Raw genomic sequence first — 15,395 nt, 5'->3', positions numbered from 1 at the left:
CAATTTAAATCATGGTTGCATATTGTCTTTTTGACCCGTTTATTTATTGCTTTAGATTAAGATGTAAATCATGCCAAATATTTTTACACTCTACAAATACACTGCTCAATTATTTAAATTTATGCGGGCTTTTTTTTACAACGCTATGTAGGTATATAATTCGCACCCTTATTCCAACACCGTCAACATTTAGTAACTTTTGGTATAGTGACGATTTGGATTCGACGCGGAATCTAAATATTTTTATATTGCTCATTAATTTTATTGAAAATTTTGTATAATGACGGTATTGGAATATGGGTGCGAATTATATATTTTTTATTGATATTCTGTAAATAATAATATGTACACATACTTACCTACATTGAATGTACATTTTGTTTAAATTACTGCAGGGTGCTAATTTGAGTATAATTGGCTATACTAAAGCTCTCGGTGAAGAAATTTTCATAATCCATTTTTTGAATCATTGCACTTCTCGATATGGTAATGATTGCAATCATCGATTGACGATGTTCGGTATGCATGAACTTCGGAGACCCAATTTCCCTGTTGGGCCAGTCTGTGCAAGTGCTAATAGTCATTCATGACGATGAATCATAGTTCAGTGTCGGGTGTATCTGAGGATCGTGTGAGTTGGTTTTGATTCGTTGAGCTGTTCTGGGCCATCATTGTCAGAGACGCAAAGGTGTCGATACTGGGGTGCATAGGTCAAATGCATTTATTCACAGATATGGGCAGAGACGGGAGCGTGTGTTGGCTCACAATTGTTTGTGGTCATCGCAACGGCCGGCCAAGGGGCGGTGCCGGCATACCTACACCTGACGGTATCATGTACACCTACTATCTTCTGGGAACTTCGTGCACGAGTGTCCTGCGCTGAACAGGCGGTGGCGTGGCCCAGGCACCCACCTCGCTAGCGGGTGGCGCGTGGTGTAGCTCAGGGGGGCTTGGCGTGTAATCGAGCGTCTATATACGCCAGTGTCTGTCCCTTAAACTGTCTAATCTACTATAAATATGATATAGTATTTTTCAGGTAATTTATTTGTATAGTTACATACATATATCATGTCGCTTCATGTTATTTTTAGTGCATTACTTCTTTGGCGAAAATTACATCTAACTGGAAGACATACTATCATTACCTTAGTTTGTCGGTTTCGTACGGAATGGCAATTCTGTCTGTACATAATTATTTCACTACACAACTACTATATTCCACAGTTATCAAAACAACATTTAAAAAGTATATAGGAACGTACTTATTTTGTTTCGCTCAAGTTCTGACCAGAGTATTGAGATTGAGATAATCCTTGGTAGGTGTCTACCTCCAGTGGACGTGTATTAGATAACATGTCAATATTGTAAATTAATTATTATTATTATACTTAAGACTCTTTTAACTTATTAATATAATCATATAGTCATTCGGGGAAAAATCGCATCACGGTGCACGTAACTATGAGTATCAATCCAACTATAGCCTCCTGTTATATCAGATGTCTTTTAATTTTCTTTTAGTAGCAAAATTATAAATGACTCTTTCTGATACTTTCTATGACCTCCGTCATCCATCCTTTTAAAAATAAAACACACATACAAGACTTATGACGATAACGCGTCGCAGACAAGCGCGCCCTTTCGATTAATTTCCTTACAAAATGTATAGAAGCGTCGTGTCTTCTCACCCCGTTCGCGTTCGCGCCCCGTTATTTCTGTTTGCGTTGACTCGCAATACTTCTATTCATTTTGTATGAAAAATAACCGAAATGCCGCGCCGTTCGCGACGTGTCCTCGTCTAACATATTTCAATAGGTATTGCGACTTAAATGACTCAGATGTCTTTTAACTTTCTTTAAATAGCAAAGTTATAAATGACTCTTTCTGAGTACATTTCAAGTCACAGTTTTTTTCGATAAACCACCGTTCATGCCTTTAAATTTCTCCAATGTCTCAACTTTCACTTAGTACTAATGCCATAAGCACTATTATTTTAAAATAAATTTCAATTTATCACTAAGAAGGTGAGACTCGAGAAGCTCGCGCGGCACTATCACAACTTCCAGAAGACCGTACTGCTAATTCTGCGCCTGCAGTGTCGCCATACAAAAGAAGAAAAGAAGGATGCCGAGCCCGCCAGAATGCCTTACTCTTCTCAGGCATTAAAGGATGATGGTGAAGATCCATCCACGTTGAACCATAACATGATGGTCTCCAACTTTGATACAACATTCACTGCGTGAAGCTTGTTGTACGACACACATTCCACACAACCAATTTCGGAAATTTAAAGTCAAGCCATCATCAGTCATCATCAGGATGTTCATGACCTAGCCCAGGCAGCGCATCTTCCCTTCACACCCCTGACTCTTCAAGATCAGCAGTTTCTGGCGCATTCCTGTTGAAGTTGACACTGAGGCAGTACTGGATGAGAACCCCACAGTCACTACAAGGGCCGAGGTGGCAGCCTAGGCTCACATGATCAAACCGACGACCAACCAGTACAAGGACACTTCAACCAGCAGTCACACTGCAGTTTCGGCGCCAGCACCAGAAGCAAGGCGGCAGGCTCGGCGGCATCCGAAGGCATCAATCATCGGTCGTGATATTAGCTATTGGGTCTCACCAAATCTGGCATAAAATTCTTCGGGATGGTTTCACTGATTTTATTTTAAGTACTAATTAACGGTAGTGATTCTTAACAGAAACTAAGTTGCTCACATGGCAGTATAGGTATAGGTAATGGTAGTAGATTTTTTTCACGACATTCTTAAACTTATTTGGAATGACCCCTTAGGTTTGTATACAACTTTTGCAATCTATTTAAGTAAAATATGTTTTGTTTATGGTATGGTCATGTAGGTTGGTACAATTTTATGTAAATAATGGTTTGTCTACAAAAAAATATAAAAAAACATAAAAAGAACAAAAATATACTGGCATAAAAAAGATAAAAAAAGAAAAAAAAACTGTGAAAAACATAAAAAGACAAAAAAAATGAAATACGAAATAATAAAAAAATACATAAAAAGGCAAATCATTATTAGAACATTATATAGGTACTTAACTATCGAAATAGGCATACCATAATACATTATTATTATCATCTCATCTTTCTTTTTCGTAGGTAACTTGTAAAATTAATTCTTACTTTAATTAGTCTGAAATTATTATCTATGCCATCGCGCGATTGAGTGGCTCGGCCGAAAATATGAAAATAGAACAAAGTATTATTATTGTGTAGATACTAAAAATTTATACACGTTCGCTGTGTAAGTAGGCACCTCCCAAGAAGCGGACCTCATTTGACCTCAACTTCTGTTCAGTGCTGCGATCACAATTTTGACACTTCTCGATGTTGAATACGCGATTCACCCTCTTTATTATTTTTAACTCTAAAACCCTATTTCGCCCCTTCAGTCTTTCAAGATAATCAAGATACTGGATTTAATAATAATGATACACGATAAATTTAATAACCTTAAAATGTAGTACTTATGTAGTGAACGATAGTATGTCATCCAGTTTTATGTAGTTTAATTAATGAACTTTAAATCATCAATTTAAAGCGGTGGTAGCTCACTCGGGTAAGCGCCCGCTTCCACTGTTGAGTTCTTTTAACTTAAGTACAATGTATACCATCGCTCTTACGATGAAGGAAAACATCGTGAGGAAACCTGCATATCTAGATTTAGCACATCTAGATATGTGAACCCACCAACCCGCAGTGGACCAACATAGTGGTAAATGGTCCAAGCTTAGGAAGGCAGTTTAGACCTTGGGGATATGCACAAGGGTTCTATCTCGAGAGAGCCAGGTGCAGGTAGTTACACGACAAAGAATAAAATAGAATGATCAATTTACATTATATTAGCATTTCCCGCAAGCTTCCCTTCTTCTAAAAGATATTCCCGTGGAAATTCTGCGAAAAAAATAAGCCTGTATGTTCTGATGATATTTCATGATATGCTTTGAGTTTTATCAAAACCGTTTAGTTTTGGCTTAAAGTTGTATAATAAACCATACAGCTTACTAACAACTTTCACGGAATATTTATCGTTATTTCACACTAAATGTTTTTTCTAAAACTCCCGTTCCCGTAGGAATTTCCTGTTGTAACTTTAAATTTACTAAGATACCTACCTACAATCTACATGCCAAATTTCAAGCTTCTAGCGTAAACGGTTTAGATTTTTCTTAAAAAAATCGGGAATACCTTTTTTTAGTGCACCTCCACCTCCACGGTACCTAAGCTACGTTTGTTCGAAATTCCAAAACCCTACTATTAAAACTTTAGAAATTTCATACAAACTTTGACACCCCTTTTTACCCCCGCTTTTTTATTTTTGCGAAATAGGGATTGATTTTCGCAAAATCCCGTTTTAGTCAGCACCTAAATCCTAAAAGGAACCCCATGCAGTTTCTGAGATTTTGTAATGAGTCAGTGTATACGTGACAAATATGTGTGATGTACAAATAAATTAATACTATATCATATTATTATGTTTGATATATGTTGAGTTATTGAAAAATACTATATCATATTTATAGTAGATTAGACAGTTTAAGGGACAGACACTGGCGTATACAGACGCTCGGTTACACGGCAAGCCCCCCTGAGCTACACCACGCGCCACCCGCTAGCGTGGTGGGTGCCTGGGCCACGCCACCGCCTGTTCAGCGCAGGATACTCGTGCACGAAGTTCCCAGAAGATAGTAGGTGTACATGATACCGTCTGGTGTAGGTATGCCGGCACCGCCTCTTGGCCGGCCGTTGCGACGAACACAAACAATTGTGAAAAAACCACGACCCCGCCATTGCCCATATCCGAGGATATTTGTGTTTGACCTGTGCGTCACAGTGTTGGCACCATTGTGGCTCCGATAAAGGTGGACCTAGAATCAGTTCTTCGATCAAATACTGACTACACGGTTCAAGGGTGCTCCCGATATCTGTTCTATCGATCCATTTTCATGCTTGGCTGTTGGTGCTTCCACTCATTGGCACAACCGGGAAATGGTCTTCGGTTTTCTTGTATACTGTTACGTCATTAATCATTATTGCATTCGTTCTCATATCAGGAACGGCAATAGTATTCAGAAAATGGTTGTGTTAATTTCTTCTACCGATCGAGCTGCTTGTATACCCAATTAAACTTAATGACGTCCCCAGTCAGTACATTTAAATAAAATGTACGTTCACAAACACTCACTACATACTTACACAAATATTTTATTATTGCTTTTAAAATTTAATTCGTAATTTTGCTAATCTTTATTAGACTGTAATATAGTAAAAAAGCTTTATATGCCTTATTTATCATCAAGACACACACGTATTTTTATTGTAATCATGTACTATTATTTATTAAATTTGTTAATACAAATTATGTTGCTTTATAATTGAAAAAAGATGACTCTGGAGTTTCTTGCCCCCGTTCTTCTCCGTAAAGAACGATTTGCACTTAAATAAGTTGGAGCGATTTTAGTTGTTTGACAGTTTAAAATATAAGTAGTTCATAGAAATTGCGCTACTGTACTTGTTAAAATGTAAATCGGGCTTTAGTAGAAGGGTCCTTTCCGAACGGGGAGTAGATTATTTACTATGGCATAGAATAGTAAGTAGAAGTAGTTAGATGGGAGGATTTTGTCCTACGTCCGCAGGCAAGACCACTGAAACCTGACATAGAGCCTTTAATTATTCATGGTCATTAGTGCTGGTTGGTACCAATAAAGACTATTCGATTAAGAAATTTGAGTACACCTAAAGTCAGTTTTTTAATCTCAGATACTAAATTAACTGATTCTGAACGGTTCATCAACAGTCGATTGTCCCGCGATTAAGTGACGTATCGTTCTATTTGAGGAAGAAACATATTTGCTTACGCATACAGGACTTAGCAATCAATTATTAAATAATTACAAATAAAATCATTATTTCATTTCCAAGTCCTATATTTTTAAACAAATGTTTCTTTATCTCAGAACATTATTATTACAGAACAGTATTATTATTAATTATGTATAGGTATAACTAACTACAATCTATGTCAGACTTCAGTTACCCTGCACGTTCCTTCCGGGTGGTGCTAAAGGACTTATAAAATTAAATATGTAATGTGTTTTCGTTGTTGTGGTTGGTGATGTTAATACTTTTCAGAAAGCTGATTCTCAAATACGCGTCGAAAAACAAAAACCAGTTGGGCTGAATCTTCAAAGAACCAAAATTAAGAAAACACGAAATAATATTTTTCAGGTGTGTAACTATTTCGTTATTGTATCCAATCCTTTATCTTAGAATATTCAGACACAAAATAATTAATATGTATAATGCCTTAGTTAGGTAATCGATCATTAATGAAAACTATATTACAAATGTACTTACCCCTCTAAGTACTCCATAGGGATAAAGTTAGCTAGCCCCTTCTATGACAGCATTACACCTTCATAAATAATTACTAAAAAACAACCAATTGCCACTCGGACTCGCGCACTAAGGGTTCCATACCTATTAAATAGTTGTTGTGACCCATAGACTATTCTAAACAACGACGAAGGGTAATCCCTTTCGGCTTTTAAAACATCTGGTAGAGTTTACATTGTAATTATGTAATTTATTTATTGATGATAACGAAACTTTTTTTAAATTTTCAGACCAAAGAGTTACTGTAACGCCCCCCACATCGCATAGCCGCCAAAAGTGCATTCCTGCAGCGTGCATCGCCTCAACCTGAATGATGAAGTATCTTCTAAAACCACGAGCAATGTAAGTTCCAGTGAGAAAAGCACAAAATTACTCCTAAACGGAAAAATCATAATGGGGCATCATGATATTGCCAACTAAAAACATAAATATTTGGTTAAAATCTTTTTATGTGTCAAAATCCTATGATAGTAGACTGGCAGTAAGCTTATTATGGACCAACTGCACTTAAGGAAACCTGTCCGATGTCTTTCCAATTTACATTACTGTCACTTTCTTAAACACAAAATATAAAATAATCTTCACAACTATAATTATTAAGTATATACAGGTATTGAAAAAACGGTACTGTAAGACGAAAATGGGCATCCCTTTCGGCTTTTAAAACATCTGGTAGAGTTTACATTGTAATTATGTAATTTATTTATTGATGATAACGAAGCTTCTTTTCAATTTTCAGACCAAAGAGTTACTGTAACGCCCCCCACATCGCATAGCCGCCAAAAGTGCATTCCTGCGCAGCGTGCATCGCCTCAACCTGAATGATGAAGAATCTTCTAAAGCCACTGACGGACAATGTAAGTTCCAGTGAGAAAAGCACAAAATTCCTCCTGAACGGAAAAATCATAATAGGGCATCATGATATTACCAACTAAAAACATAAATATTTGGTTAAAATCTTTTTATGTGTCAAAATCCTATGATAGTAACTGGCAGTAAGCTTATTATGGACCAACTGCACTTAAGGAAACCTCTCCGATGTCTTTCCAATTTACATTACTGTTACTTTCTTAAACACAAAATATAAATTCTTCACAACTATAATTATTAAGTATATACAGGTATTGAAAAAAATGGTACTGTAAGACGAAAATAGGTAATCATATTAAAACTTGTTAGACGTAATTTATTTTTAGTCTTAATCAATGTCATATAGTAAGTTTTTCCTATAAATATAAAATAAAAATCATTCTGACCCTCTCTGTAGGCCATTTTCGGGTTTCTATGCCACATTTTCATTACAAGTATCTTCGATTCATTATAATGTACTCAAAGATTTATATTGTGGTACCAAATACCTGAAAAAATACTTCCTAATTGTGCTATTTATATTTGCAATTCTATTAATGCTGATAACCGGTTACACCTAAGTACAGCATAGCTCATTCGTTTTTCCACTGTGGTAGAAACTCGTATAATATTATCAAGTTATTCTCACAGTTAGATAGTTATATTATTTTCCTATTGAATTTGAATTGTAGATTAAAGAATTTATTTTATTTTCAGGTAAACTCATGAAATATCACACCTACAACAAGTTAGAAAAGCATAATGAAGCACAATCCAGAAAAAAGTTAAAATGTCTAATAAATAACTATTTAATGCTCAAAAAAATTGTTTTCATTGTATAAATATATAACTTTTAGCCTAATTATGGATCTGCTCAGAGTTGCTCAATCATTCGTTAGCTTATGAAAAGTTATAAAGAACAACAATCTTAAATCCATACCTACTCGAAGAAGAATTACTTTAAAAAACTAATGAATGATTAAGCGACTCGACGTAGAGAAGAAATAGGATAGGGGCAACCTGGTGTTAAGTAAAATTATATACTTATTGTTATAATACAGCATATTATATACAGCTATATCGCAAAAAGGGTATACTAAGCCGAAAGGAAACTTGTTGGTCAGGTGACTTTTTACTACAGGTGTTGCAAAAAGGGTATGTATACTAAGCCGAAAGAGGGTGACTCAGGGGGCTATTCTGAACAACTTTTGTTCTACGAGTTTTGGAAATTCACCCAATTAGGCTTACCCTTTAGGGAACAAATAATTTTTTCGTAAATTTTCAAAACTTTTAGAACTAAACTTGTTTAGAATGACCTCCTGAGTCACCCTGAGTTTCGGCTTAGTATATCCTTTTTGCAACACCCCTACATATATATGCAGCTACACATTTACAATCAAACAAAATGATTATCGTAGCAAATATACTTATAAATCCGATAGCTTATGGTAAAGTCTATACCCGTTTTAATACTGAAAAAGTTCATTCCTAATAAATTTTGAAAACGAAATCAGACTGACGATAGTCCCTTATACCACTTTCACTCTGCTTAATGTTCCAATGCATTATGCAACACTCACGTGATACCAATAATCACAATGCAAACTCTTTTTTTATGCAAAACAAAACTTCAAAAAGATTCGCTACGGCATGTTCAAGTCAATACCCATATCACACCAAATCCATACTAAAACCGTAAGTACCACACCTGAAACCAATTATCAGTACCCCTGTCATAACGAAAATCGAACTGAAAACAGTTTCTAAAACAATACCAAACGCATGAAAGATTTGCTACGGTATGGTCAAGTCAATACCCTGCTGAAACCGAAATTCATCCTGAAAACTGTATCTCACCTGAAACAAAATCATCGTACCCCTTTAATGAAGAAATTCATAGTAAAAACAGATTTTAAGGCATAACATAACGCAAGAAATATTTGCTACGATATGTTCAAGTCAATACCCTGCTGAAACCAAAATTCAAAATGAAAACAATCCCACCTAAACCAAAAGCATCAAAGCACCGCGCGGCTGCTTGCAGCCCGCGCCACAACGCAACCTCTAGTTATTATAATATATAAAGCTGGATTACCACTCACTGATTCATTGACATAGTAGTTCTCCCAGAAGGAGCCATTTTTTGATATAAAAATGTTTTAGGGAAATGTACAGGGTGCTCCGGTGAGTAGAGAAAAACCTCGACTTTTTTAAAAAAGTTGTAAAAAAAAAAAATTTTTTTTGTTCCTCTTTTTTGGTGACCATACATTTTTTTATATTTCGAGGGTGTATTAAGAGTGTCTGACAGATTATAAAAAAATTATAAAAAAATAAAAAAACAAAATGGCGGCCGAGATGCAGTGAGGTAAAGTTTAGGGCGTGTCAGACCCGACTTGAGGTGAATTGATCTCCCGGAAGGGGGGGAGGTGGGGGGATGCTGTTTTTTGTAAACGGTGGGGAACATGATGAAATTTAGGGGAAAATTCCAAAAAATGTTTTTTTTTTAATTGCGGGGGGAAGGGAGATTTTTTTATAAAAACGTGTTTTTTCGGGGATTTTCAAAGCCTTTTTTTATTGTGTTGGGGGCATTTGACAGGTTCGACTTGTATGGAGCGGTTGTGTAGTTTGACGAGTAGAGTTGCCATGCGAAAGAATTTTCCCCATTTTTAGGGTAAATTTCGAGATTTTCCCCAAAAACATGAAAAGTAGAAATTGCCACTTTTGATTTTAAAATTTGATGCAGTTTTGTCGGCAAGACCCGTACTAATGACATTTGACCATTTTTATTACTTTCGACTGGCAACCCTGGGCGATAGGCGAGATTATATTTTTTCGGATTTTTTTACGTCGACCCAACTTGAGGTGAATTGATCTCCCAGAAGGGAGGCAGGTGGGGTGATGATTTTTTTTGTACACGGTCTGATCTATGGTGCAGTTTATGGGAAAATTCCGAAAAGTTGAAAAAACAAAATGGCGGACTGCTTTGGCGGCCATTTTGTAAAAGTGACTTTTTTTCACGATTTTTGATTGGTTTTTTCACATGTTTAGAGTGGTTGGGGAGATTTGTTTTGTACAGCGCATTTGTGTAGTTTGTAGGGTAGATTATACCAGTTAAATAAAATTTCCCCATTTTTAGGGAAAATTTTGAGATTTTCCCCAAAAACATGAAATATAGAAATAACCGTTTTGGATTTAAAAAAATGATGCAGTTTAGTCAGAAAAGCTCATACTAATGACATTTGACTATCTTTATTACTTTCGGCTGGCAACCCTGAGAAATACGGGAGATTATATTTTTGAAAAAGTTCGACGTCGATTCAAGTTGAGGTGAATTGATCTCCCAGAAGGGGGGGAGGTGGGGTGATGTTTTTCTTTGTACATGGTTGGATATATGGTGAAATTCATAGGAAAATTCCGAAAACTGCAAAAGTCAAAATGGCGGATGAGGTGGCAGCCATTTTGTAAAAGAGAAATTTTACATGTTTTAAGGCTATTTCACCTGTATTGAGTGGTCTGACAGTTTTGACTTGTAGAGCGCGTTTGTGTAGGTGGATGCATTTAGTTTTCTTATGAAATAAAAACTCCCCATTTTTAGGGAAAAAAACAACATTTCCCTAAAAATATGAGAAATTATACATAAATATGCAATTTTATCGTTTTGTGATGGTCTGGGGAGATTCGAATGTATGGCGCGTTGGTGTAGTTAAATGCATAGATTTTTAATTAATAATAAAAAACTCCCCACTTAAAGAAAAAAAAACAAAATTTCCCTAAAAACATGGGAAAATTTACATAAATATGCAATTTTGTCGTTTTGTGATGGTCTGAGGATATTCAAATGTATGGCGCGTTTGTGTAGTAAAATGCATAGATTTTCAATTAATAATAAAAACTCCCCACTTATGGGGAAAAAATCAAAATTTCCCTAAAAACGTATAAAAAATTACCAACATTAGCAATTTCATCCCGTTGAAGTGGTCAGCCAGATTGATGGTATATGGCGCATTTGTGTAGATAAATACAAACAATAATTATTTAAAATAAAAACTCCCCACTTGTAGGGAAAAAAATCAAAATTTCCCTAATATAATGGGAAATTTAACATAAATATGCAATTGTATTCCTTTGAGATGGTCTGAGGGGTTTCAAATGTATAGCGCGTTTGTGCAGTTGAATGCATAGAATTTTAATTTAAAATAAAAACTTCCCACTTTTAGGGAAAAAATCAAATTTTCCCTAATATAATGGGAAATTTAACATAAATATGCAATTGTATCCCTTTGAGATGGTCTGAGGGGTTTCGAATGTATAGCGCGTTTGTGCAGTTGAATGCATAGAATTGTAATTTAAAATAAAAACTTCCCACTTTTAGGGAAAAAATCAAATTTTCCCTAAAAACGTAGAAAAAATTACCAACATTAGCAATATCACCCTTTTGAAGTGGTCAGACAGATTTATGGTATATAGCGCATCTGTGTAGATAAATACAAAGAATTACTATTTAAAATAAAAACTCCCCACTTTTAGGGGAAAAAATATTTTTCCCTTAAAACATACAAAATGTAAATCTACTTTACCACAGTTTAAGTGCCGAGCGCAGCGAGGCCTTAGTCCTTCTACAAGCTATACCAAAATTAAACCAGCCGAGCGCAGAGAGGCATCCGACATGTAACCCTGCCATAAAGAAAAGAAATCCGAGCGAAGCGAGGCATTACGTATCATAATTATTAATATCAATAAAGAAAAACTACGGGAAAAGTCCCGTTTAAGAAGTGGAAAGCCGAGCCAAGCGAGGCAAAACAACCTAAACCATCAATCCAAAACCTAGAGAGCCGAGCGGAGCGAGGCTATACTACTGAAATCAACATCCGAAAACCTGAAGAGCCGAGCGAAGCGAGGCAAAACAACCGAAACTACCATTCCGAGACCTGGGGAGGAGCCGAGCGAAGCGAGGCTAAACTACTTTAATCACCAACTGCCTGTTTAACTGGAGAGCCGAGCGCAGCGAGGCAAAACAATCAAAACCATCATACCTTAAACTTTGGAGAGCCGAGCGCAGCGAGGCTAAACATTTCAAAACATCATACCACAACCACTGAAGAGCCGAGCGCAGCGAGGCAATACAACTTAAGTAATATAACCTAACCGTAAAAGAGGAGCCGAGCGAAGCGAGGCAAAACAATGCGAACCACCATACTTCAAACCCTGGAGAGCCGAGCGAAGCGAGGCAACACTACTCAAACCCTCGTCAACACAACTATATAACCTGAGGGCCGATTGTGGATAAGAAATAACTTTAATGAATAAAATGAAAGCCAAAGTGTAAGTTTGGGCGCGTCTATAGTTCCATACGTGTGCAACCATATAGTGTATTAAATTTAAGTAAAGCATAGTTCTATAATGTTAAAAAACGCACTTTATTTTACTTACTTAAACAGCAAACCCACATAAGAAATTAATGTATCAAAAAAAGCCTGTAAATTTCGTTGCTATGAAAAAGTTTCTCTTCAGGACAAAGTAAACTTATTATCGAGAAGCTAGAAAAATGCGCGAATAGAGGTGAGTCCGATTTTTAATGAGGTGTTAAAGAACCCAATATTTGTACACAAAACTATGTCGGCTTGATAAGTTAACGAAAGTAAGTAAGAAAAGTTTACGAAACCATAAAATGACCATATAGGATCAGTTTCTCTACCGTATTTGTGCGAAGACTATCCGTAATTCACAATGAAAAAGGTTTTCAAGGCAAATATTAACATTCCTGTGGAGTTTTTTCTTAAATATAAACCCTAATGCCAGAAATATCCGTTGTATTATGGCAAAGTCAATACCCATCTGTTACCAAATTTCATACTGAAATCATTTTTCAGCTACGTTAAATGCTTCCCTATCTACATTATACCTATATTAATACTGAAATTAGATTTCAAGAGAAAATTTAACCCAATGAAAATGGTCAAGTTATCTCACCAAAATTCATACTGAGAACCGTAGCCCACCTAAAACAAAATTATCAGTACCCTGTCATAACGAAAAGAACGATCGAACTGAAAACAGTTTTTAAAGCAATACAAAACGGATGAATGATTTGCTACGATATGGTCATGGTCAAGTCAAAGCCCTGCTGAAACCGAAATTCATACTGAAAACAGTATCTCACCTGAAACAAAATCATCAGTACCCCTTTTATAATGAAATTCATACTGAAAACAGTTTTTAAGGCGTAACAAAACGCAAGAAAGATTTGCTACGATATGTTGAAGTCAATACCCTGCTGAAACCGAAATTCATACTGCAAACTGTTTCCCACGTCAAACAAAATCGTCAGTAACCCTATAATTAAAAAAATCATAGTGAACACAGTTTTTAAGGCATAACAAAACGCAAGAAGGATTTGCTACGGTATGTTCAAGTCAATATCCTGCTGAAACCGAAATTCATACTGAAAACTGTACCCCCCCCTGAAACAAAATCATCAGTACCCCTTTTATAACGAAATTCATACTGAACACAGTTTTTAATCCAAAACCAAATACGCCAAAGACTTGCTGCGGTTTTTTTTAAATCAATACCCTGCTGTAACCGAACCAAAAGCATCAAAGCACCGCGCGGCTGCTTGCAGCCCGCGCCACAACGCGACCTCTAGTTATATTATATAAAGCTGGATTACCACTCACTGACTGACTGACATAGTAGTTCTCCCAGAAGGAGCCATTTTTTGATATAACAATGTTTTACGGAAATGTACAGGGTGCTCGGGTGAGTAGAGAAAAACCTCGACTTTTTAAAAAAAGTTGTAAAAAAAAAAAATTTTTTTTGTTCCTCTGTTTTGGTGACCATACATTTTTTTATATTTCGAGGGTGTATTTAGAATGTCTGACAGATTATAAAAAAAATATAAAAAAATAAAAAAACAAAATGGCGGCCGAGTTGCAGTGAAGCAAAGTTTAGGGCGTGTCAGACCCGACTTGAGGTGAATTGATGTCCCGGAAGGGGGAGAGGTGGGGGGATGGTGTTTTTTGTAAACGGTGGGGCACATGATGAAATTTATGAGAAAATTCCAAAAAATGTAAAAAAAAATATTGCGGGGGGAGGGGAGATTTTTTTATAAAAACGTGTTTTTTCGGGGATTTTCAAAGCATTTTTTTATTGTGTTCGAGGAATTTGACAGGTCTGACTTGTATCGAGCGGTTGTGTAGTTTGACGAGTAGAGTTGCCATGTGAAAGAATTTTCCCCATTTTTAGGGTAAATTTCGAGATTTTCCCCAAAAACATGAAAAGTAGAAATGGCCACTTTGGATTTTAAAATTTGATGCAGTTTTGTCGGAAAGACCCGAACTAATGACATTTGACCATTTTTATTACTTTCGACTGGCAACCCTGGGCGATAGGCGAGATTATATTTTTTCGGATTTTTTTACGTCGACCCAACTTGAGGTGAATTGATCTCCCAGAAGGGAGGCAGGTGGGGTGATGATTTTTTTTGTACACGGTCTGTTGTATGGTGCAGTTTATGGGAAAATTCCGAAAAGTTGAAAAAACAAAATGGCGGACTGCTTTGGCGGCCATTTTGTAAAAGTGACTTTTTTTCGCGATTTTTGATTGGTTTTTTTTAATGTTTAGAGTGGTTGGGGAGATTTGTCTTGTATAGCGCATTTGTGTAGTTTGTTGGGTAGACTATACCAGTTAAATAAAAATTCCCCTTTTTTCGGGAAAATTTTGAGATTTTCCCCAAAAACCTGAAAAATAGAAATAACCGTTTTGGATTTTAAAAAATGATGCAGTTTAGTCAGAAAGGCACATACTAATGACATTTGACTATTTTTATTACTTTCGGCTGGCAACCCTGAGAAATACGGGATATTATATTTTTGAAAAAGTTCGACGTCGATTCAAGTTGAGGTGAATTGATCTCCCAGAAGGGGGGAAGGTGGTGTGATGTTTTTCTTTGTACATGGTTGGATATATGGTGAAATTCATAGGAAAATTCCGAAAACTGCAAAAATCAAAATGGCGGATGAAGTGGCAGCCATTTTGTAAAAGAGAAATTTTACATGTTTTAAGGCTATTTCACCTGTATTGAGTTGTCTAACAGTTTTGACTTGTAGAGCGCGTTTGTGTA

The 15,395-nt window shown here is 36.2% G+C and overlaps 1 protein-coding gene and 1 long non-coding RNA gene across 12 annotated transcripts in view; one reads left to right on the top strand and one right to left on the bottom strand.

Moving 5' to 3' along the window:
* The window catches only part of LOC105398365 (actin-binding LIM protein 3), a 148,614-nt gene that overhangs the window by 62,823 nt on the left and 70,396 nt on the right, over positions 1 to 15,395 (bottom strand). The gene's annotated exons all lie outside the window — the stretch shown is intronic.
* Positions 6,011 to 8,098, top strand: LOC119693542. The gene is made up of 4 exons (XR_005254583.2): positions 6,011 to 6,256; positions 6,655 to 6,766; positions 7,164 to 7,281; positions 7,991 to 8,098. It is a non-coding gene; the product is annotated as an uncharacterized LOC119693542 (long non-coding RNA).

This window comes from Plutella xylostella, chromosome 26 (assembly GCF_932276165.1).
Source record: "Plutella xylostella chromosome 26, ilPluXylo3.1, whole genome shotgun sequence".
Classification (NCBI taxonomy): domain Eukaryota; kingdom Metazoa; phylum Arthropoda; class Insecta; order Lepidoptera; family Plutellidae; genus Plutella; species Plutella xylostella.
This window is presented reverse-complemented; position numbering and strand designations above follow the sequence as displayed.